This window comes from Mytilus trossulus, chromosome 3 (genome assembly GCF_036588685.1).
Source record: "Mytilus trossulus isolate FHL-02 chromosome 3, PNRI_Mtr1.1.1.hap1, whole genome shotgun sequence".
Taxonomy (NCBI): Eukaryota; Metazoa; Mollusca; class Bivalvia; order Mytilida; family Mytilidae; genus Mytilus; species Mytilus trossulus.
In genome coordinates this window covers 10,603,424-10,628,998 of record NC_086375.1, presented here as the reverse complement: position 1 = coordinate 10,628,998, position 25,575 = coordinate 10,603,424, and the positions used below count along the sequence as shown (strand labels likewise).

Here is a 25,575-nt window from a genome sequence, read left to right as displayed (position 1 = left end):
ATTTCCAACAATCTATAGCTTCCATGAATTATTTCTTAATTTTTCTTATTACTGTAAACCAGTGGCGTTGTTTTCTTCTATTACGTTTGTTTAGTGTCTAGCGATTCTAATAACTTTTATTTTTAGCCATGGCGTTGTCAGTTCATTTTCTATCTATGAGTTTGACTCTGCCTCTGATATCTTTAGTCCCGCTTTTATAACTCTAAATACACGGTAGGTTTCGCTGAATTTTATCAGATATGAGACCATCAGGAGCAGCATGCTTATTGTTTACAGGCAAACAACTGCTAATAGTTATAACAATATTCTTACATCTTTTATGTTTAAAATTGAGAATGGAAATGGGGAATGTGTCAAAGAGACAACAACCCGACCAAATAAAAAAACAACAGCAGAAGGTCACCAACAGGTCTTCAATGTAGCGAGAAATTCCCTCACCCGGAGGCGTCCTTCAGCTGGCCACTAAACAAATATATACTAGTTCAGTGATAATGAACGCCATACTAATTTCCAAATTGTACACAAGAAACTAAAATTAAAATAATACAAGACTAACAAAGGCCAGAGGCCCCTGACTTGGGACAGGCGCAAAAATGCGGCGGGGTTAAACATGTTTGTGAGATCTTAACCCTCCCCCTTTACCTCTAACCAATGTAGAAAAGTAAAGTTAACACACATAGATTAACTCATGATATGATTACTATCATACAAAGTGTGTTGGATTAAGCAATTAAACAGTGGCCCATAGAATATTAACATGTTATAACAGTCAACATCTCACAAACATATTTAACCCCGCCGCATTTTTGCGCCTGTCCCAAGTCAGGAGCCTCTGGCCTTTGTTAGTCTTGTATTATTTTAATTTTAGTTTCTTGTGTACAATTTGGAAATTAGTATGGTGTTCATTATCACTGAACTAGTATATATTTGTTTAGGGGCCAGCTGAAGGACGACTTCGGGTTCGGGAATTTCTCGCTACATTGAAGACCTGTCGGTGACCTTCTGCTGTTGTCTGCTCTATGGTCGGTCGGTTGTTGTCTCTTTGACACATTCCCCATTTCCATTCTCAATTTAATTTAACACTTATGTATCGATGTCATACGAACAATACTTGTTAATATACAAATAACTGATTCCAAGAAATGTTTGTCAACTTTAGCGGAATAGTGCATTGAAAACTGAAATGATTTGTTGATTATTGTAAGATAAAAGACCAAAGTAAATAAAGACCTTTGTATCAATTTTGAACGATAAAGTGACGTTGGATGTTTATTTATTGTGCAAGTCTCAATTCATAGAGGACGAATCCCATCTTTTGTTGTATTGTTGTTTTTGTTGTATTGTAAACGCTATGAACAATTGAATAAAATACTTTCAGTATTCCATATTTTAAAATACAAACCGTGAATGTTGATATCTCGTAACATATCTTCAATATGTGAATTTTGTAAACATGCAATCGGGGCTTGTCTACAGAATGCTGCAATATGAGTGATTACAACAACACATTTTTTCCTCATTTTTTTCGATAGAGAAAAAGTACGTTCAAATAATGCAAGTTTTTGCCAAAAACATTTAGACATATTTATAAAGTGTATATTTTGCAATATTATATTATCTATGAAACAGATGCTGCAGTTAGACATGACCAGTGCTTGGTGATAATATTGATAAAAGGCGGGATTTAAAAAGAAAACCTATAGAAGAAGGTTGCATGACGGTCTCATGAAAACCTTTTTTTAACAGTATCTTTTGTTTAATTCCCGACCTTTACAACTATTGATTGGCAAAGTGAATTGGGAGACAATAACATAACAAAATATAAATATATATATTTTACTAAACAGTTTTTGTCTTCTCTATTGTCGGGTTGTTGTCTTTTTGACACGTGCATTCCCCATTTCCTTTCTCAATTGTGTTGTGAATACTAAGGTTAAAGAGTGTATAGCAACAACCTGTCTCATTAATATTGTTTACGCAGCTACTTCGGTTATTGAACGGAATAAACATATGCAAATTGATTAACTAATGAATTCTTTGTATAGGAAAAACATCATATTCATGTATGCATAATACATACAAAGAAATAACCTTTTTATCGGAACATGTAATCCAGTGCACTGGTTCATGTAGTGGAAACTATTCTATTTGAAAACTATGAAAATCAAATAGTTGCCACTGGACGTCAAGCAAACGCCAACAACTAATTTCAAGTTACCCAGACAGTGATTATTTCAAAGCTTCAATGTGGAGCAACTCAAAACCCTTATTTTGTTTTTACTATCTGTCTTTTTGTATTCTTGTGTATAACTTGAATTGTTAATTCGTAATGAAAAAAACCGATTCAGCAACTCAATCTAAAAATTGTAACACAAAAAATACTGAACTCCGATGAAGATTCAAAACGGAAAGTCCCTCATCAAATGTCAAAAATCAAAAGCCCAAACACATCAAACCAATGAATAACAACTGTCATATTCCTGAATTGGTACATGCATTTTTCTAATGTTGCTAAACCTCTCACTTGTATGACAGTCGCATCAAATTACATTATATCGACAACGATGCGTGAACAAATCAAACAGACAAAATAAATGAAAAAAATTAAAAATAAGGGTACAGCAGTCAGCAATGTGTTATAATCTTAATCACAATAAGAAAACAAATATTTAAAAAAGAAGCACAAAAAGACGTAAACACCAAACAGATTAGTAATAAATTAAAGAATACACAAATGTACAGTAGTTCAATAACACAATGACGGGATGATAATGATACGTCAAATTTACAAATATGTAATTGAAACGATGAAATTAATGTAAATCTCCACTGAAAGATTTTTTTTGAATATACACATAATTGCAAATAACAAGCAAGGAAAACAAAAAAGACAGTTCAATTCTCATTGCAAAATATCACAAAAAGTAGGAAAAACAATGTATATAGGGAAAAAAAGAAACAAAATATTGTTATTAGTAAAATGTATCAACAGGTGTTAACAAAACAAGAACGAGGAAATGTTCTATTATATTTACAGCATGAAACCGCACGTATTTATTTTCCATCTTTTCTACAGATTAACAAATGTTTAATTTAATTAATACAATGAAATAATTTCGGTTTGGTTGACAATAATTGAATATAATAGAAAAACATCCAAATGATTATTATACAATGTGATAGTCAACAAGAGTATAATTATGCTAAACAATTGGCAAGTCTTTTTAATATGAAAATATCTCTGATGGAATCGAATGAATTTTTGAGGAAGTGAAAGGATGCGTCGGGTGATTAATTGTTTCACTCATCGAACGTCCTGCAAATCCGTATTGTTCTTACAACCCCAAGTTTTTGATTAAGATAGTGTGCCTCAGCATAGTTTTCTATTTATCATTCTGTATAATGCAAATTGTCCTTTTTTGTCGTTTGTCGCGTATTATTCACCCTTTTGCCTCTGTTACAAGTTCATTGTCGTGTAAGATCTTGACAAAGACGTCAAAAACACCCAGCATCGAGAAACTCCCCCGATTGTAACATATGGACCAATTAAAATACAAGTCAATGACATTCTTTACGGTAACATAATTTCTGAAGTTGTGCATTGGCTACCTGATATTTCCACGTCGTGTAGATTATAAGCTATCCCCATCTTTGTTTCAATCATTCTCCTATGACACTTCTCAGACGAATAACATGGAAATAACTGTTATTCTTGTGTTGGTTGTGGCTTTCATTGCGGTTAAAGGTAACTGTTTATTTTCATTTTTTATGATTTTTTCTGATAAATGCATTTACAAATTTAAAAGTTCGTATCCAAACGAGTGGTTTGAAATCAAATATTAATACAGCTAACATAGTTTGTTTCTATTGTTTTGTCTTAGTATTTATAAGAAATTGTAGCATACAATAAAATAAAATACATTTTGTTTTAAATTACTCATATATTCAACGAATAGGTTCTTCAATTGAAAGATGGACGACTTTTCTTTTCTTTTATGCTTGAATAACTTTTGATTCCTCGAAATTTATTAAGAAATCACGTATAGTTTTCATGCAAATTTTCACTTTTAACCACATTAGAATGAGGTAAACTTTTATTTCTATTAATGCAATTTATAATTAAAAAAAAAAGAATAAGTTTTGATTAAAAACATTTTGACTGAGTACTGTGTTATCAAAATAGAGATGCATTAGAAACACATGATATTTTTCATATATCAACAACTATATAATAATTCACCTTATTCAACAACTATATAATATTTTACCCATTTCAACAACCATATAATAATTCAACTTATTCAACAACTATATAAAATTTTACCTATTTCAACAACTATATAATACTTTACCTTATTCAACAACTATATAATATTTTACCTATTTCAACAAAAATATGATATTTTACCTACCTACTGACTTTTTAAGAAGTACAACAATATAAGTATGAATTGCTTATGATTGCGAATAGTAGACGTTTCAAGATTAGGCTTCTATTTGTCTGTACAATAATTGTGTTTTGTGGAAATTTAGGTCCTCAATGCTCTTCAACTTTGTACTTGTTTGGCTTTTTATTTATTTTTGTCTGAGCGTGACTGATGAGTATTATGTCGATGAAACGTGTGTATGGCGTATTAAATTATAATCCTAGTACCTTTGATAACTATTTACAGGTGAAGGAAACATTGAATGTACTGGGATTTATGGAGGATATTGTTCGGACTCTAAAACATGTAGTTCGTTAGGAGGGAAAGTAGAGAAACTGTCTGTAAGATGCAAATGTAAAAAGGCATGTTGCAAATGTACTGGTAAGTTACTAACTGATTACAAAAGTATAAAAACTAAAAAACAATTGAAGCATTTTATCAAAAAAATTACAATGGTTATATCATGTATATTAGTCTAGTCAATATAGATGAAAAATGTGGCCAACCTCAAAAAAATTGCAACAGAATTATTTTTGGTATTTTTCAATTCTAAAAGGCTTTCTTTGTAACATACTAAAAGTCTTCCAAAATATCTGAGTGGGAAAATGGATTTTTTGGGTGAAAAATAGCAAAATTTGACAAAAATAGCGAAAAACTGGGAAAAGCTTGCTTAGCATTCATTATTGATGATAATCATTTCAAATCAAAAGTTTTAAAACAGGTTATACAGTGTTTATAAAATAAAATTATATTTTTTTTTTTTTTTTTTGTATAAGCATGAAATTTTAGGTGAAAACATCTGATTTTTGTTGGAATTTGAGATTTACAAAGCGTGAATTGATTACAAACCGAACAGCAAAAATATAAATATTGGTAAAAGAGGTTCATTTGATAGTTTAAAAAAGACATAAACCTTCATTTTAACCATTCCAAAACTTTAGAGCAATAATTAATTTGGTAAATGGTGATTTTGGGCAAAATATAGCAAAATCATCAAAAAAATTTTAAAAAATGGAAAAACACAAATTTTGAATTTTAATTGTTTTTAAATCTCTCTAAAAAAAGAAAAAATCAAATCTTAATAGAATAATAATCAGATCAAACAGAATTCATAGTTGAACAAATTTGAAAATAGCTGATTTTGGGTGAAAAAAGCTAAATTGGGCCCAAAATTGTCAAAAACTGGGAAAAACTGATAAAATTCATAGTTTTTCAGAAATCAATTAAGATGTTAGTGAAAATTAATTTATATTCTTTATATGAAAAAGTGCAATGCTTAGATTCATACTATGTTAACCAACAAGTGACTTTAAGGATGTTTGCTTGTCATGTTTTGGAATTTTTGTCAGATTTCGAAATACTCTGGTTTTATCCATTTGAATGCCTTAAAAAAACATTGCCCATCGACCCCCATTTTTCTTTTTATAAATCTTTTACATGCATAATTATAAGCCATTTGTTATAAAAGTCTTATAAAATCTATTCTATTTTTTAATAGTTTTTGAGAACTTTAACTAGCTATGAAAAATCAAGAGAGAACATTTTCCCGCCAAAATTCTAATGGCTAATATCTCAAAAACAACCACATTGACCCCTATTTTAATTTTTGCTATATTGATTCCTCAATTAATCCACTATCAATATATACTAGTGTTATTGAAAGCTATTTATTTTGAAACTGAGACGTATTGACCATGCATAATGAGAAGTAAACAGTCTCATTGACCAAAACTGATCATGATTTAAAAGTAAATGACAAGATACATGGAAACATTCTTTTTAAAGATTATTCCATAATTTTCTGTATACAACAAATATCTGTTCATCAGTTAAGTCAGATTCAGCAATGGGAACAGAATTAGAACGATTCAAACCACAACATTCAACGCATCCTACCGAACACTTTTGAAGACCATTTTGTCTAGACACATCATTTAGTGTTGCAGTTTTGCCTACAGTTGCATCTTATAATGGTAAAACTTTTATCAGATGCAGGAGGAAGTTCCATCAAAATTGGATAAAGTTTTCCACGACAAATTTCCCAACCATAGTCTGCATGGTCTGTAGGATCTAAGTCAACTTCTTATTACATCCATTTTTGGCACTGATTATACACTCAAACTCAAAGACTGTGAAATTGCCCTGAATCGGATGCCTCTTCTCCTGCTTTCATGGTATCTGCTTTAATGAAGCCCTATCCATGAAAACTTGATCTTGTTTGTTAAGTTTTTTTAATGAAAGTCCTTTGTCTATTCCAAAAAGCCTAGATGATGAGTTACAAAAGTGGGACGAAAGATACCAAAGGGACAGTCAAACTCATAAATCTAAAACAAACTGACAACGCCATGGCTAAAAATGAAAAAGACAAACAGACAAACAATAGTACACATGACACAACATAGAAAACTAAAGAATAAACAACACGAACCCCACCAAAAACTAAGGGTGATCTCAGGTGTTCCGGAAGGGTAAGCAAATCCTGCTCCACATGTGGCACATGTTGCTTATGTGATAACAAATTCGGTAAATAGTCTAATTCGGTAGGTCACATTCATGAAAGGAAAGGGGATGGATTGTAGTTACGACGTAAGGAACATATCTGATTTCATTTGTGAAACAGTTATTCCATAACGGCCAACCAACTCGTGATGGCGTCCGAAAAATTTAAGAAGGGATGATTTCAATTTCACCATTTGCAACTCTTGGTTTAATAGCTTCCTCGTGAGCAGCAACCCTCTATCAAGAAAATCATGATAGGAAATGCAAGCACGGGAATATCGTATCAATTGAGAGATATATACCCCGTATGCAGGTGCTACTGGAATGTTGCTACTTAGAAATGGACAGTTCACAATTGGAAAGCTGAAATCATCTCTTTTGTCGTAAAGTTTTGTTTTTAACCAACCAGACAACCTGTTATAGAATGCAAAAAGAGCAACAAATTACAAACATCCTCCCGAAGAAATCCTTTAGACTGTTCTATGTTCCATATTTTCATTTTTTCAGATTTAAAAAATGACCTGTTTGCACTGTTGATTGACGAGGAATAAGTACAGTAACACTAATAGATCTGTATCTTCACCATTTACTATGACTACTTTAAACAAAGCACAACCCAAAAGATCTGCATCATGAGTCATATTCTTAAATTTAATGTTATTATCCTGTAGCTTGTCACAAAGCACCTTAATAAGATAGATATAGGAAGATGTGGTTTGTTCAAACTGTTTGACATGAAAAGTTCTGTTTTAGTTTTGCAAGTCATAGATGAGGTGAAATTGATGTTCTTCAAAATAATGCCTTTTGTTCTACGTAAATGTGTAATATCTTTAATTGAAGGAAGTTCTTGATAACTTTCAAAAACAATTACAGGGTCTTTGTTTGTTTAATGTCTCCAAATGATATAACATGTTTCCAATGAAGTCGTTGCAATATGCATCCACCTTCAAGGACATAGTGAACACCCTCACCATATATTTATATATGCTTTTAGAAAGTCTGAATCTGACTTTGACCTAGCTTTGGCTGCCAATGTTGTTGATTGGTATGACTTCTTGAAGCTTTAACTCTATTTTTTTCGTATTTCATCGATTCTAACGTTTTATTTCAAAAACTTACTGATTTTTTTCAACGCTAATAGCAGGCTCTGCCTTAACAACTGTTTCAATATTTCTAAGTGAAACATAATTGGAAAAATTATTTTTTTCACTAAGGTACTCAAGAATTGCAAGAGTTTCTACCCTGTCTCGTTCTTTCCTTGTACGGTTAGCTTCTTCGTGCTTATCACAAGTCCAGTATGCAACACCAGTGAGATCTTGCATGGCACTGTTTTAGTCTACACAAGCTGGCATTGATAGTATTCATTGTGATCGTTGGGATTCACCCATTCCTCTGCCTCAGGTTAGACCTCCATAAGATTTGACACTTCTCATCAAGATCTGTTCTATAGTCAGATCTGTAGAAAACAGTCTGTAAATGTGTGTACTATGTAGTATTGATGATCTATTATCCAAAGGAACTTTTCATGTCAAACAGTTAAAACAAACAAGTTCTTATTAACGTGCTTTGTGACAAGCTAAAGCATAATAACATTAAATGTAAGATTGCAATTGATGATGCAGATCTTCTTATTGTGCAAACAGCATTGTCTTTAGAATTCATAGTAAATGGTGAAGATAAGGATCTATTAGTGCTACTGTACTTATTCATCATATGGTCCGAGACCACAATTATTTCGTAGTGCATTTCTTTTAGAACATGTGTTGTACTACTTTTGAGACAAACTATATCAAAATTATAGAAAACTTCATCTTCATCTTCATCTCAAAATATGGACAATTGTATGTTTAGGGCGTCAACATTTTTTTGACAGCTTCTGAAGTGCTAAATTTACACCTTTTTCAGCTAGACCAATTCACTACTTTCCTTGAAAATTCTGGACCCAATTTTTTTTACAGTGACTGTGTAATTTCAACCACCTACTTACAATATGAGGCATTAAACATGAGGAAATAAATTTGGAAGGGGTATAAAAATTTGGCAAGTAACCACTGTCAACACTGTCTTGGACAATGTTAATCAACAGTGCAAACAGGTTAGGTATTTTTAAATATGAAATAATGAAAATATGGAACAAAGAACAGTCTATTAAAGGATTCTTTGGGAGGATGTTTGTAATTTGTTGCTCTTTTTGCATTCTATAACAGGTTGTTACTCATCATCTAGGCTTTTTGGAATAGGCAAAGGACTTCCATTAAAAAAACTTAATCACAAATATCAAGGTCAAGGCTTCATTAAAGCAGATACCATCTAAGCAGGAGAAGAAGCGCTAACATGTTTATATGGAGGAATTGACATTTTTGTCTGGAGAAAATTAAAATCCATAGTTGTTACTAGAAACACATTGGTTCAGGTGAAAAGTTTACCACCAACATCAGATACAGGGCAATTTCATAGTCTTCGAGTGTATTATCAGAAGAAGTTGACATACATCCTACAGATTATGGTTGGGAAATCAAAATTGGAAAACTTTATCCAATTTTGATGGCACTTCCACAGACCTGATAAGCTTCTTACACTAGTAGATGCAACTATAAACAAAACTATGACACCAAACCATGAGTCTGTCGAAAAAATGGTTTCTGAAAAATATGAATAGAAGTTTTTTCCTGTTTTTGACGATTTTTAGACAAATTTAGCTGTTTTCACCTAAAATCAGTTATTTTTACTATTTGTTTTACAATGAATTTTGTTTGATCTAATTATAATTATATCAAGATTTTCATTTTCTATTTTGGAGTGATTCAAAAGCAGTTAAAACTCAAAATTGGTGTATTTCCAATTTTTTACGATTTTTGATTGATTTTGCTATATTTTACCCAAAATCATCATTTTCACAATAAGGAATTGCTGTAAAGTTTTGGAATCATTAAAATAATGGTGTTTGTCTTTATTGGACAATTAAATGAACTACTTTTACCATTTTTATCTTTTTCCTGTATGTTTTGGTAATCAATTCACGCTATGTGAATCTCATATTCCAACAAAAATCGGATGTTTTCACCTAAAATTCCATGTTTATTAAAAAAACACCTATTTTTTATTATTTTATTTCATTAACACTGTATAAACTGTTGTAAAACTTTTGATTTGAAATGATTATCATAAAAAATGAATGTTGAACAAGCTTTTCCCTGTTTTTAGCTATTTTTGACAAATTTTGCTATTTTTCACCCAAAAAAATCCATGTTCCCACTCAGATATCTATATAGCAGTTTGACAACACTAACTTTGATCATTGAGAAGCTTAATATTCCGTTAACAACACAACGTAGTTAAAACGTTTAACTGATTTTAGTTATCTCTCTGTAGTATTAGGTACCACCTTAACATTCATGCCATGATAATGATATATTTGATTACCGTTCAAGAACAGTTATAGGCGATCCTGGCACTTGTGGTGATTGAAAAAGTTTATGTGTTGATTGTATTAGTGAATCTGGTTTGTGCTGAACAAAAACACCAATTTTATGTGCAATCAAAGCCAGCCTTCACTTACCATATAAGAGCATACTCTTTGAGGGTTGTGAATAAATGTGGATATTAGAACAATCGAATAATCTGTTAAAACACATACAAATCCAAGTCCTTAACCTCTTGAAATAGCATAACAACATTTGACTTCTGTGTCTTTTTTGCACTAGTATATCCAGTTGTAAACTTTTAGACAGATTTAATGAACTAGTTCAAATCTCTTTCATACACAAATTTAATAGATTATACTGTTAGTTTTCCTGTTTGGATGGTTTTATATTTTGTGGTCCTTTATAGCTTGCTGTTCGGTGTTAGCCAAGGCTTCTTGCTGAAGGCCGTACTTTTATAAGTTGTTATTTGGATGGAGAGTTGTCTCGTTTGCACTCATACCACATCTTCCTATATCTATATAAAAAAAAGACCAACGTTGATACAAGTACCTTGTTAGAACCATTCGGATTATAACAAGAATTCCATGAACTGAAATCAAGATTCTGTCTTTTATATTGACAACAGGCATGTATTTGTTACCTTTGGATGATGCGACTTCAAACAACAATCGGCTCTACTATGGAAAATAAGTGTGTCCCTCTCCTTGCCGGCTTGTGCCTTTAATCATTCGCAACATACTTTACATAGAAACTGTGCAGTAAGATATAGATAATGTTATCTTACTAAAAACTAATTACCAAGACTTATGTGTCTATCCTAACGGGTGTCACATGTTTTGCAATAACTGCTTATCCATTCGGAGCATCGGAGTGTACCTTTTGGTTTTGTTGGGTTCTTGCTTGCTACATGATCTTAAGTTATTTATGCACTGTTTGGAATTTGGAAGTCTTTTCGTCGTTTTTCGCATTTGCCATGGCGTTGTCAGTTTCTATTCAACTAACTTGTTTTGAAAGACCCTTTTGTATCTTCGCCTTTTTGAATAAACATAATAAAAAGAAGTGTATATGATAGCCAGTGTGACAATGTTTCACAAGAGAACTAATGACATGGATTTTATGAAAAGTATCGTAAATTGTCAATTTGTAACTTGTATCTTTGTAAACTCTAAATTCGTAATTCGTAAATTGTCAATTTGAAACTTGTATTTAATACTTTCAAATTTCTTAATTTCTAAACTATCAATTTGAATTTGTAACTGTGTTATTTTACAAAATCTTCATTTGTAAATTGTGAATTTATATATCGATGTTTTGTAACGTGTAAAATGTCGATGATATTTAATACTTCGACTTTTCACACATTGACATTAAATGAATCGACATGTAACAAGTAAAAAACATCAATATACAAATTATTTTTATGTCTTTATAATAATTAAATTCGAATTTAAATTCCGTAAAATAGAGGTAACAGTAATGTACCACTATTCGAAATTCATAAATCGTGAGAAAACAAAACCGGGGGAAACACAACAACTATATTAGGAAAACAACGAAAGAACAGAAACACTTCAGTGCAACAGAAAAAAACAAACGACAATGCAACACACATTGAAACGAACTATAAGATACAAACTGCTATTTTCCTGACTTGGTAAACTCTTCCTTATACATCAAACATCAACATCACATATCAACATCTCGAGTGAGAATTCTGTCAATACCTCTACATTTGATTTTTTATACATCAAACATCAACATCACATATCAACATCTCGAATGAGAATTCTGTTAATATCTCTGCATTTTGTTCTAAGATCAATGCCCTGCCACTTCAACATCTCATGCGAAAATTCTGTTTATACCTTTCAATTTTATTCTAAGATCAATGTCCTGCCGCTTCAACATCTCGTTTGAGAATCCGGTTAATACCTCTCCCCTTTTTATTTTAAGATCAATGTCCTGCCGGTTCAACATGTATAAGAGAAGAAGATACATGTAATGGAACAATAAACACAAAAGGATGTTGTGGGAACAGGGTCTGCTGTACGCCAACTACATGTAAGTTGTTAAGAAATGAAAAGATGATAGATTATGTCCGGAATGAAAGTCTTTGATTAGAAATCATATACTGTGGATTCATTTATTTTCGTGGATATCAATTTTCATGGATTTCTTAAAATTTGAATATTCATGGATATTTGATTTAGTCAGTTTTGCCAAAATCTATTAACAAAGCCCCATTGAAAATAATTTATTCGTTGAATATTTGAATTCATGACTCATCTGTTATCATGAAAGCAATGAAAATTAATATCCAGCGAATAATTATAAATCCACAGTACCTTATATAGATAATCTATGAATAACATGAATGCAAAACATAAAAAATAAAAAAATATGAATTATTCCGTAACATAAATTTAGTAATCTAAACAACAATGTGCCAAAAGATTTGAAAAAAATATTGTTTCTAACAAAATAGTTTTTTAGTCAATTTGAAATTAAAGTTGGTACTGTAAATGTTTTTTGCTCTGAATGGGTCGATAGTCTACTAATATACTGTTGGTATTTTGGGGTATCACCAAATTATGTAGATTAAGGTGGTATGGGAGTCTAAAATAAAAATGATAGAATATGTTCATACTTTGCCAAAACGTAGTATCTATTGATACATGTTGAAAAATATAATAAAAATGATAGGTCACCGCGCATTTTCTAAAGCTACAGGACGAGACAAAATGACACATTTTGTATGGATTATACAAGAAAAAGCACCATTTTGTGATTAGAAACTAAACAAAATGATAGAATTGTTAAATACTTCAGGAAAAGATAGCTTTCAGACAATGCTTTGAGAATATCAAAATAAAAGATAAAGTCACCGTACGTTTTTTCGGCTTAAATACAAAACATGAAAATTCCATGTAGAATCCTTCAGAAAATGTACTGTTTTAGAGTTACCTCCCCTTAAAATGTCATTTTTTTTTTTTTTAAAACAACCAAAAATAATTAACATTTGCAAAAATATTTATATTTACAAGTTATATTCTTATAAATTGGTTCTTATAAATGAAAATTCACATTAAATATTTGCATTCATGCATCAAATTTTGCTTACTTGATGTAATATCTGCACCTGTGGTTCTCTGTTTTTACAATCCAAGATGGAGAAAGACACCCATACCACCTTAAGTACTTTTGTACTAGCTTATCAAATATACCAGGCTTCAAAAATTTAGTACGCATACAAAATGACAAGACTGGTATTTATGATGAGTTTATCTAATTGCGAAATGTCCATCTGGTGCATTAAATTAGTATCGTTAATGTTCGGACAAAAAAATAATTGATATGGTAAATCATAAAAAGGCAACATTAGCGTACCGATGTTCAAAATTTATATATGGATCTAGAAGACAAATCAAGAAAATAAATTAAAACCAAAAGGATTGAGACCGGGTATTTCGACAGGATAAGCGTCTCCTCTTATACCTGCATCAACCGCCACGATAATCAACACTAAGTCAAAATGTTTCAATCGGGACAAAATCATTATGTCAGATATTCAATATCAACAACACATTTCAAAAGCGAAAATATAATAAAGGGTTAAAAAATGAAGTCTCAGAAGGAACAACAAAACTTTACAAGAATTGACTAACAAATGATTGTACTTGTTTTCCCTTAGAAAAACAATAAATCAACTTAATAATTTTACAGGTGTAACTAACTGTGCTCATATTTGTTATGATGGCTGTCATGTCAGCAATGTAAGAGAAGGAGAGTGTTGTGGATCGACATGTTGCTTGTAAGTTCAAAATAACAAACCAAATTATGTGTCTTTTTGACCACACAACACATGTTTTTGAAATTAGGTTCATACTGTCTGACTTTTGTAAGAATAAGGGAAAAAAATGGAAAACATATGTTACTTTTCGTGAAGATGTTTTAGTATAGAATATATATTTATATTCTATAAGAACCAACAACATCATAAAAGGGGTGAATTTTTTTCCATTTTATAATTTGAATATTTTTCTTTTTTAAATATAAATACAGGAACTATTGTTTAGTCTTCCACATCTTCTTACTTTGAGAATAGTGTTTAAAATGATAGACTGGTCAAACGAAGTTTTTGTAATAAAATCAACGGTACCAATTTTGTTGCACCAGATGCGCATTTCGACAATACATGTCTCTTCAGTGATGCTCGTGGCCAAAATATTTGAAATCCAAAGCATATATAAAAGATGAAGAGCTATAATCCAAAAGGTCCAAAAAGTATAGCCAAATTCGTGAAAGGAATCAGAGCTTTGCATGAGGGAGATACATTCCTTAATTTATAATAATTTCTAATATTTTGCAACAGGAAGTTATGTTTTGAAAGTTTTACATTGTCGTGTACTCTGTATCATAGTATAGTATTCCACATTTCTCTAGATTAATAGCTTTATCGGGTATTTCGCACACAATTTCGCGTAGATTTTAAAGTTGAACACAAACGCTCTTTAATTTAAATGATCATTATTAATTATATACTAGGTAATCAGTTTTAATAGAGAACATTCATATGTGACGAGTTAGAATGGCATTTAGCCGTAAATATTTTTCTACAAACTTTCAATAAAATTTCCTGATTTTTCTTTCTTTTGTCGATGGTTTTAGAACGGGAGATTTAATTTCAAACATATTTTGTTCATTAAGATATGAAAAGGATTGAGCAACAGGCGACCTATAAAAGCTCTCTCGATATTACATGTACAAGGTATAATTCAATTATAACAACTGTATTTAAAATAATTCAATATAGTGGAACATGCATGCTACTTATGAGCACACACGAGCAAATATATGTTTACAGTGTTACTTACTAAGTGCAAAGTATATTTAAGTATATAGACAATTACTCATCATTTATTCAAGAACCTTGAAACATTCAAATGTCCTTTATAAGTCATTTGATATATATATATATATATATACTGAAGAGACATTTATTGTCGAAATCCGGATATGGTGTACTAAAGAAATATTGACACCGAATGTTTGTGGCACAACATCCTGTCCACAAGTTAACAATTTTTTTTTTCTGTGACGTACTAAATTTATATTAACATCTTGTGATCAGTTTTATTTGGCAATCGTCAATGGCAGTCAGCAGGGTTAAAGAACATCAGTTGTTCGACCTGTTAGTCAAATGCGTTTTGTTTAAATATACTTTTTCACGCTTTTGGTCTTTTGGAAAATGTTGTTTGTGCTGTTTTTAGACCCTTTTACAACGAAATTTGTTTGACATGCACACGTATAAAAATTGCAATTTTATCCAACGCAGTCATAGGTTTGAACGTAGTTTTCAATTTAGACTCGTATATATATATATATATATATAACAAGTCAAAAAGGGTACAACATCACCATAAAATAACTATAAAATATACAAATATTAAATATTTCGGATAACAGATATCCTTCTTCAATAATAGCACGATGTCAAATGAATCATGTCAATTCAAATTGAGACTCTATCAAAATCTTGATTTATACAATTTAAGCGAACGCTGGAACAATTTAAAAATTTCCAAACACACCGCAAAGACTACAGAAATATGCCAAAAATAAAAATAGTTATTTACGATGTGAAATGGCACAACTTTAGATTTCCAAAGGATGTGACAGTTGAGATGTAATAACTGCATTGAGGGCAGTCTTCAAACAAAAAAATCAAAAAAATCAAAATAATCAAAAGTGTCCTTACCGATCCAGGATGGTATAAATTAGACAACGGCAGGGCAATTACAACGGAAACTACATATTAAAGCCTTCCAAACGAATAGCAGTCTAATAGTGATTGAAAAAATAAGTTTTGTATATATATATATATATGGCTTGAAAGAGACACTTAGCTTGCTTAGTGGATTAAATGAATAATGTTGAAGTGGAGGAGAAAAAAAAAAAAAAAAATGAAACAAAAAATAAGTAAGTTTCAAACAAAACGTTGAGTGTCAATGATATATTACGGAATAGATTTAAAAATAGCAATATTCATATGATATGAAAATAATCTGTTTTCCAAAAAGTAATAATGCAATATTTATATCAAGCTTATCAGCAATGGAGTTAAAGGAATCGAGACGGATCTGTCTTACATCATTGCACTTAGGGAAGATAAAAAGAATTGTTTGTTATCCTAAACAGAGTGATTACAATTGCACAAAAAGTTTTCTCGGATAAGAACTGATTAAACAAATGAGATTTTAGGTTGCTAGCATTGTATTTGAGTTGACAATGAATTATATTAAGTTTCCTTATCCTATAGTTGAAAGTTTTTTTTTATAAATAGTATCAATGTGTGAGTTCAATGAAACTGATGACTGAAATGTTATCCTAAGATGACAGTGAATATTTATTTTTTCAACCTCTTCCCCATTTATCCCAAAAAATACAGGAAGGTGCTCTCTTTCCCTTCTCATAAATACAATATTTTTAGTTTTCTTAGAGTTAAATTGAACAGGCCATGATTATGCCTAATTTGAGATAACATCCAAGTCATCAGTCAAAGAAGTAGCTGCAACACCAGAATCATCATCTACTCTAACAAATAAAGAGGTGTCATCTGCAAAAAGTATAATGTCATTTAGTAAATCATTTATATAAATAAGAAGCAGAAAGGGTCCTAACACTGATCCCTGGGGACACCTGCATGTTTACTTCTTAGAGTTATTAAGAGTTGACGAAAAGCCTTCTGAAAGGTGTCACATCACCAATTACTGTCTCCAATTTCGAACGTATTTGGCACAACTTTTTGGAATTTTGGATCCTCAAAGCTCTTCAACTTCGTACTTGTTTGGCTTTATAAATATTTTGATATGAGCGTCACTGATGAGTCTTATGTAGAGGAAACGCGCGTCTGGTGTACTAAATTATAATCCTGGTACCTTTGATAACTATTAAGTGGTATCTCTATTCGGAAGACCTTTCCTTTTTATATGATTTTAAACATCTGATGAAAATTGACATGTAGAAAGCTGATACATGTACAATTCAGGATACACCTGGTTTCTTTGAAATTAAACTTACGGTGAAGTAGTAAGAAAGATATGAAAATTGCAAAATTTGGTTTGAACAGATAGGGACTTTTAATTGATGGTATGACACTTGAAACGACCTTTTGTTGACGATCTGAAATATAACTTTCCATAATCTTACAAACAAAACGAGTAACAGATATTGGACGATAGTTTAAAGCTGAATATGGACTACCTTTTCCTTTTAAAATAGGATTTAAATGTGCAATTTTCCATAACAGTGGAACCTGTTTAACTGATAGATACATATTACATAACTTGGTTAATGGTTTAGAAATAAAGCTAGCAACCTCTTTTAAAATTCTAGGACTGAAACCGACAGGTCCAGCTGGTTAGTTTACATTCAGGATTTTTTTACTGATTTAAAGTTTCTTTCTCAGTGATGACATTTAATTTTTTATTTAAATGACATAGAGGAGGCTCATTATTTTCAGAAATTTCTGGTTCTGTATCAATATTAGCTATATTAGCAAAATGATTGTTCATGATCTCTGATTTGTCCAATGGATGCATAACAATTTTGCTATTATGTTCAAAAAAAAAAAAGCGGGGGGGGAATCTCTATTTTTAGAAAAATTTGATACAAACTTGGCAATGGGCCACCATTTACCAGGAGGAATACTTTTGTCAATAAGATGTGATGTCAGTTTGCACTTACAATCATCTTTTGCCTTTCTAAGTAAACTGATGAGTTAATTACGAATTTCTCTAAAATAAATTCCACTGATCTGGATTATTTGAAGTTTTTGCTTTGTGGTGAATTCTATTACGATGTCTTATCTTGTTTCTTAACAAGCAGATCCAGGGAGGGGGTCCGGGGGTTGGAACCCCCCTTTTTTTTATGGGCGATCAATGCATTTGAATAAGGACATAGTTGGAACCCCCCCCTTTTGAACTGGGTTGGAAACCCCCCTTTTTAAAATGGCTGGATCTGCTACTGATCATTTATATTATTTGAATTAAAAACAATATCATCCCAGTCAGTATCATTCAACTGGTTTTTTAAGAATTTCATAATATGCACGCTTAAAATCACGAATTTGTCTTTTAAACGAGTGTTGTTTAAAAGTTTTAAATGAAATTTCGACTGGAACAGGAGAATGAGAACTGCAAATCGGTGAAAGAACGGTTAATGATTCAATTAAGTTCTTGCGATTAGTCACACATAAATCAATACATGTTCAGTTTGGGTTGTAAAGTTGGTAGGCTCCCAAACAACATTTTCTAAGTTTAAACGGTAAAGTAACTTTTTAAAAGAGTTACTTATGTTTGACATGATATCGCGATTGAAATTACCACAAAGGAAAATTGGCAAATTGCAATCAAGTGCTTTATCTATTGACTCACTAAATAAGTCCCATATATTATAATTTGAGTTTGGAGTCCGGTATAAAACACCAACTAAAAAACTTTTATTACTACAATTCCTCACTTCAACCCAAAGTTTATTCAAGATTGCTTACATATATGTCATTCTGTATAATAAAATATAGACTATTTTTCACATAACACCAACTAAAAATTTCATTACTACAATTCCTCACTTCAACCCAAAGTAATTCAAGATGGCTTACATATATGTCATTCTGTATAATAGAATATAGACTATTATTTCACATAAATGGTCACACCTCCACCATGTCTATTTATATCTAACCTAATAGGTTTATGAAATCCATTTAATTTAATTTGGTCATGAGTAATTGACTTGTCAAGATGACATTCGGATATACAAATAATGTCATACTCATGTTGTTCATTGTTAAGGAGATCTAACATAGAAAGTAAACTACACACATTACTGTGTACTATTTTCAAATACTTTTCGTAACTTGATCAGGACCTGGATTTTGCTCAGTTCCATCTACCAGTAACAAAAACTGTATAATACTACTGATTTTGTTAACCATTTTTTTTTTATTATAGGGAGGATTATGTACATTACCAAATTACAACTGTTTATAGATACATAAATATTCATCTTGTATATTCGTATACTATGTGCAAAAAAAGGGTTTACAACAAAATATGCAATACTTATCAGGGGCGTGTCCAGGATATTTGAAAGGGGGGGCGTAGAATGAAAGATTTTGCCGAGCGAAGCGAGGCGAAAAAATTTTGGGACCTTTTTTTGGCTTAAAAACATAAAATAATAGAGAATTGCACTAATGTAACGGTTCCTGACTTGGAGCATGTATATTTTAAAGTTAAAGTGTCAGGGTGTGACATTTTTTTATGCCGAGTTCTCTCCATTAATTGTCTATGGTATATTAAAATGATTGGATGGATCTTAATAGGAGTAGACCAATAACGAGAAATTCCAAACTCAAGGGTATATAGGAGTTACTTAACATTTCAATTCCTAGGCCAGGATTTTATGAACGAGAGGCGTGATTACGGTTGAGGGTCCATGGGGAAGCTCAGAAGCTCCTGAATTTCAACAATTTAGCATCAAATTATGAAGTTATCCCTCTATTTTTTATTAAGTTCGGGTTTCGTTGAACGACACACATGATACAAGACAAATAAACACTGAAGAATAAAGTTCTTTCGTTCTGAGTATTGCTTTAATGTGGAAATATACATATTTCTAGTATACATGTACCTTGACGCAAAACCTAAAATGAACACAGAAAAATACTGACGGACTCTCATTTTCAATTACTAGAGTGGATTCATTAGAACCATTTTACGTGGATTTCTCATGGCGTAATCGTCAATAATTTTTTCAAAATCAAGTTTAATGGCTCTGTGAACATATAAAAGAAGCAGAGCATTTAGGCGATCCTCCTTCATGGAGCTTCTCAAATCATTCTTGATCAACTTAAGGGATGAGTTAGCTCTTTCGGTGGAGCTTGACGTGACGCTCGTCAAAGCAAGTAAGAAGAGAACTTTCATGATGTTTGGAAATAAAGTCGAGCATGCCCTTACATCAGCCGGACTCCGAGAAACGAAATTTTACGGTTGATGATGACCCATCAGATTGGGGAATCAGTATAAAAAGAAATCAGAGTATGTGTTTAATTAATGAATACGATAAATTGCTTTTATTCAATACAATACAAGCAGATTATAACGATAGGCTTTTTTTCTTTCTTTTTTTTAAAGGGGGGGCGTACGCCCATTACGCCCTTACCTGGACCCGCCCCTGCTTATTCAAACGTACAAAATGCGAGATTTTCGATTTTAATTTAAATTAAAAATATTTTGATTACTTTTATATTACATGCACTTGCTTTAACTTTGCCATTTAAACAAAACCCATCTTATCGTTTTAGTCAAAATATCTGATACTAGAAGTCTTCAGAACACAATGCCATGTGAAAATGTCTACAGAATACAATTTTATGTGAAAATGACTACAGAACACAATGTTATGTGAAAATGTCTACAGAATACAATGGTATTGGAAAATGTCTACAGTTATAATAAAATTATAAAATTGTCTTGTATCGATTATTTTTAATTGTAAGTATGACATATGTAGCACATAAACAATTCTAATCTAGTTATCTAGATACCAAAATGTGAGTAACCACATTGGATCCTTAAAATCCAAACGAAACAAGTCCAAACGGTTAATCTCGTAATTTTTGTCGTAAAATTTTTGGCACGAAGTTTTTGACGCAACTTTACAAATAAAGATAATACGAAAGACATTAAAACTGGATTAACTGAAAGATTTATCTAAACAGCTTCAGAAAGGGAATTAGTTTAAGCGATTGAAATTCAAATTTTAGCCAAATTTTTGGAAAATATATGACATCTTTTCCTCCTTTTTTTCAATATTTTAGAGAAATATATGCAGATTGTTGCCATGTTAATACACTCAAAAGAAACTATATTTATATTCTTCAATTTTATAAACTGGATATGAAATTTATAGAAGATTCTGATTACATACATATGCACATATTTGACACAAATAGTAAGCTTAATATTGAATTAAGCAATGAAAAGGGGATGGTAAATTTTGATATTTTCCTAACTGTTTATTGCTACCTGAAACTTTACAGCAGAAATTATTGAAACTTGGAAGATAATAAGGACATGATTTGTAGATATCATATCAACCAAAAGACCAGAAAAATTTAATCACTACTTCAGAGAAAATTACGCACATATCTAACGATAAATTTGAATTTATAAAAAACAATAAAAAGTCATGTCAGTTCTTTTATAAAAAATTCTTGTCAATGTATATAGAACGTCCTACAATACAAGAAGACAAAATGTGTAAGGAACTAGGCACTCATATAGAAAATTGGGATTTCATCTATAGTTTACCCTTTTGTTGCACTAAAAACAACAAATTTAGTATGTTCCAGTTTAAGATTTTACATAGAACTCTCGCTACAAATGCATTATTGCAGAAATATGGGTCAAAAGAAACTAATTTATGTAGTTTCTGTAATGAAACTAAAGAAACTATAAGTCACCTTTTCTAGGAATGTACCCTAGTTAGAAATTTGTGGTTAGAAATTGCAGCACTTTTTCAAGTTGAAAATAATTTAACTTTAATTCTTAATGTGGAAAACATTGTTCTTGGGTCAGAGTCTTGGGATATTTCCCTAAACTTATTCACTATTCTGGTTAAATATTACATTTATACATGTCGCTTTAATACTTCATTACCGACTCTTACGGGTGTCATAGCTATGATTAAAAATTCCTACCAAATAGAAAAAATATCTACCTCCTTTTACAGATCCCCTAGAGCAAGAGAGAAATTTGATTGTAAATGGGAATTAATTAAAAACATAGTTCACATGTGAGGAGAGATCTTACTTTTTTGTACTTACTTAAGGCTTTATAATAGTTCATGTAGAATTAATTATATGTTGATGCACATCACAACTGGACAGTGATTTGTGTGCATCTTAAAAGTACTATCTATGTTTATTGCTATTGTTATATATATTGATATACTAGTTTTTGTTTGATAGTATTTGAATTATCTCCCCTTGACTTAGGTTGACATTTATTTATGTGACTCTGTCCAACATGTTGTCCAATATGTTATCTATAAATGATCTATGGTGGCCTCTCCTGGTACCTCTCATGTTCAACATCATTGTATAGAGAGTGATGCATGTGGCTAGAGGAGAAGGCTGATGCCATCATTAACCTTATCAGCATATTTTGGTATTCTAATCCAGAGTGATAAAAGATGTGTATGATCTGGTAGAAAATTTAGACTAATTAGCATCACTAACTTTTTAACAAAAAAAACAACAAATGATGATTACAGTTTGTTGTAGTAGTTATGACCCTTAGAATAAAGTTTGGCCAAAACTTCTGCAACTAAGCTCAACCCTCCTACCATACAACTGAATTTCATAGGACTTCGTTTAAAATTAGGACATACTATGTGAATGTGCATCATGATTCCATATTTTTCACGCTGTTTTGCCCCTTGTAATTTTAAATTTCAAGAAATCTATTGAGTTATGTCATTTGCAGCTGATGTTTTGAACTGTAACCCCAATGTCCTAGGTTAGGAGAGGTTTGAGCGTTAACAACCATGTTCAACACTGTCACATTCATTATGTACCTATCCTGAATCATGGACCTGTTATTCAGTTGATGTTGGTGTCCTCATTCTTATGTATTTCCATTTTTGATGTCTGTTTTTTTGAAGAAGACATTACTGCTGTGGTTTTTGTTTTTATGTAAATATCGGGCGTACGTCCGTCCTTCATATCTTGTTAGTGATCTCACAGGTAAACCTCTTGTCAGATTTTAATAAAACGTATACTATAGGTTAATATTACCAATAGTTTGAATAGTTTCTATAATGGTTGATGATTGACTTTTATGCCCCACCTACGATAGTCTGTTCTTCCGTTCGTTCGTCTGTCCGTCCGTCCGCTCGTTCGTCGGTTTGTTTGCCAGTCCGTCTATCCAATTTCAGGTTAAAGTTTTTGGTCGAGGTAGTTTCTGATGAAGTTGAAGTGCAATCAACTCTAAACTTAGTACACATGTTTCCTATGATATGATTTCCCTAAAGTTAATTCCAAATTAGAGTTCATACCCCAATTTCACGGTCCACTTAACATAGAAAATGATTGTGCGAGTTGAGCATTCGTGTAATATGAACACATTCTGGTTTAATAGAGTAATCCCCCATGGAATTTTTAGATTTATGGAAATTGGCCTCGTTAGTGATCTCACGGTACAATTCTTGCCATATTTTTAAAAAACTTATGTTATTGGGGTTGATATCAGAAATTAATAAGACAAGTCTTTTAAAAAGAGTGAATACCCTTGTAAATATCAAATTTAGGAAAAATGGCCTCGTTAGCACTTACGCGTACAATGTTTCATAACCTTATAATATACTTTAAGTAATGCCCTTGAATGTCTGTTTGAGATGTTAAGTATGCTTTTTATTGATAAATTTCTTAAAGAACAACAAACTTTTTTTTTTTTTGTTATTTTCACTTGAAAGATAAAATATATGCAACGCGAAACGTACGAAGTCGTATAATTGCTTATATCTTCGTCAGTTGAACTCGTTGGTCATTGGTTATCATACCACGTCTCCGTATCTGCATTATGTATAGGAGTCTTTAACAACACTAAGTATCTGACAATTGCTCAAAGAAGGAATACATTTATTGGATTTACCTACGAAAACATTATAGCTTAACACCTCTCCATCTTAAAATTTCATGTCGATGGTCGATGTTCATATCTGACGTGTATTCCGTCTTCCTCTACCAACTTAGTTGAACGTCGTGATATAGCGAAGGGCAATTCTATGGGCGTGAAAATATTTGGTTCCGTACATATCTTTTTCAAAAGCTAAACAATTAAAAATACTCTACCCCTTTTACCCCTCGAGTTACTCCGGTAGAGAAATTATAATGTTGATATTACACGATGGTTGAGTGTTCCATTAGCAGTTTTGTAAAGTAAAGTTCTAAAACTGAAATTCAAAGAATTCAAATAAAGGAAATGTTAATCCGCCGTTTAAACTTGAAATTATTATTTGAAGTCGCAAACCGCCATTGTTAAACTTTTGCTTCTAATCAACTTATTATTTAAAATCCTTGTCTTAATTTATTATTCTATAATTAATCTCTTTTATGTTCCGTAATTCATCTTGCAACAAAAAAGCTTTATGGTTTGTCTTTCTGATGAGCTAAGCCCATTTCAAGTGATTTTTTATAGTTCGTTCGTATGTTGTACTGTTATACCACTGTCTCAGGTAAGGGGAGGGTTGGGATCCCGCTAACATGTTTAACCTCGCTACATTATTTGTGTATGTGCCTGTCCCAAGTCAGGAGCCTGTAATTTAGTGGTTGTCGTTTGTTTATGTGTTACATATTTGTTTTTCGTTCATTTTTTTACATAAATAAGGCCGTTAGTTTTCTCGCTCGAATTGTTTTACATTGTTTTATCGGGGCCTTTTATAGCTGACTATATGTGGTATGGGCTTTGCTCATTGTTGAAGGCCGTACGGTGACCTATAATTGTTAATGTTTGTGTCATGTTGGTTATTTGTGAATAGTTGTCTCATTGGCAATCATTCCACATCTTCTTTTTTATATTTAAATGGTTCATCGTCCCGAATTGTCATGAAATAGTTGCCACTGATCATTTAGCGAGCACTAATCAATCAATCAATCAATCAACAGTGATTTAAACATTTGATTATCTGTTATTGTTTTCAAGCTTTAACACAAACTCCGTTTTTGATTATTATTGTATCGCAATAAAAAGACCCATTTAAAAAGCTACCGATTCACAAGATAATAGCAAAATGTTAAATTAAAAACATATTTCGATAGCCAGAGAAAAAAAACCCTCCTCAGGCAAAATATTTTAACTGCAATGTTCTGATGCAGATTATTATTCATATTTTTCTCAATTATTATTTAAGTAACTCTTATCTAAGATTACAAAATATTTCATATTTGCGGACTACAAAGTTACTCATATTCTTGTGTTACACAGTGATTCTTGCTTTAAGGTTACGAAATAGTTCTTATTCAAGGTAAAAAAGCAATTAATATTCTAGGATGACAAATTTATTCCTATTTTAGGGTGACAAAACAATTACAAAAATAAAATATTTCAGGTTAAAAAAAAAGCTACTTATGTTTCAGGGTTATACAGTACTAGTAACTA

At 31.5% G+C, this 25,575-nt stretch overlaps 1 long non-coding RNA gene across 1 annotated transcript; it reads left to right on the top strand.

Moving 5' to 3' along the window:
- Positions 1 to 4,777: 4,777 nt before the first annotated feature.
- Positions 4,778 to 20,840, top strand: LOC134709225 (uncharacterized). Its single transcript, XR_010105928.1, has 4 exons — positions 4,778 to 4,808; positions 12,305 to 12,412; positions 14,075 to 14,162; positions 20,718 to 20,840. It is a non-coding gene; the product is annotated as an uncharacterized LOC134709225 (long non-coding RNA).
- The last annotated feature ends 4,735 nt before the right edge of the window (positions 20,841 to 25,575 follow it).